Raw genomic sequence first — 1,270 nt, 5'->3', positions numbered from 1 at the left:
ATAAAAAATATTATTTTAGATAAATAGATTAATTATACTAAATTCCTCGTATTAAGTTAACTCTATTAGTTTAATGTATCTTTTTTTTCACTTATTCTCTTTATTTAATATAATTACTAGTAAAAAATTTTATAATATTCTCTTTCGATTATTAAAATTCTAATATTATGTCATGGCCGTTACAAATCTGATGTTATAATTCGGTATTATATACAATAATTTGACATTATATACTATAACTCAACACTTTACGTTATAATTTAGCGTTATACGTTATAATCAGACTCAACGGATTACATCTTGAAATAAAAACATCCGATCAGACATTATCACTTATTAAAACCTATTAATTGCTCTTCAATTCAGATGATCAATAGAAACATAACCGACCTATTTTATCTCACCTATAAAGATATGATATTTTATCTTCAAACAATACACTGAATTCTCAGTACTAACTTAAACATCGGAGTGTCTTTTGCAGATACACTCCCCCTTTGTTCATGCTCTCCATGACGTGATATCTCTCTGGACGAAGAGCTTGGATCATCCCAGCTTATAGCTCGGCATTGAAGGTTAAAGCTCAGCGTCGGCTCCCCTAGCCGAGGTCACGTCCAAGTAATCACACAAGAACAATTGGCACCCACCGTGGGGCCTCGAAATAAACACCCTTCTTTCTATAGGCCCCATTTCCTTCCAATGACTTCAAACTAACCTGCACCTTTGTAAACAAAGGTCATATAGTAAATCATTAAGGCCCGAAAAAGGCCGATCTATATCTATTTTTCAATCTATATCTGTCATCTCTATTTATTTATATTAGTCATCTCTATTGGCCGATCTATATCTATTTTTCGATTTATATCAATCATCTCTATTTTTTTATTTATATCTGTTATCTCTATTTGCCAATTTATATCAAAAATCTCTATTTGTCGATCTATAATAGTCATCTCTATTATCCAATTTATATCAGTAATCTCTATTTTTCGATTTATATCAATCATCTCTATACTCTGATTTATATCTGTTATCCCTATTTTCCAATCTATATCTGGTATATCCATTTGCCGATCTATATCTATTTTTCCGATCTATATCTGTCATCTCTATTTTTCAAATAATTTCTGGTATATTTATTTGCCGTTCTATATATGTTTTTTCGATCAATATCTGTCATCTCTATTTTTCAATTCATATCTGGTATATCTATTTGTCGATCTATATCTATTTTTTCGATCTATATCTGTCATCTCTACTTTTCAAATTA

Source organism: Arachis duranensis, chromosome 4, assembly GCF_000817695.3.
Source record: "Arachis duranensis cultivar V14167 chromosome 4, aradu.V14167.gnm2.J7QH, whole genome shotgun sequence".
Classification (NCBI taxonomy): domain Eukaryota; kingdom Viridiplantae; phylum Streptophyta; class Magnoliopsida; order Fabales; family Fabaceae; genus Arachis; species Arachis duranensis.
This window is presented reverse-complemented; position numbering follows the sequence as displayed.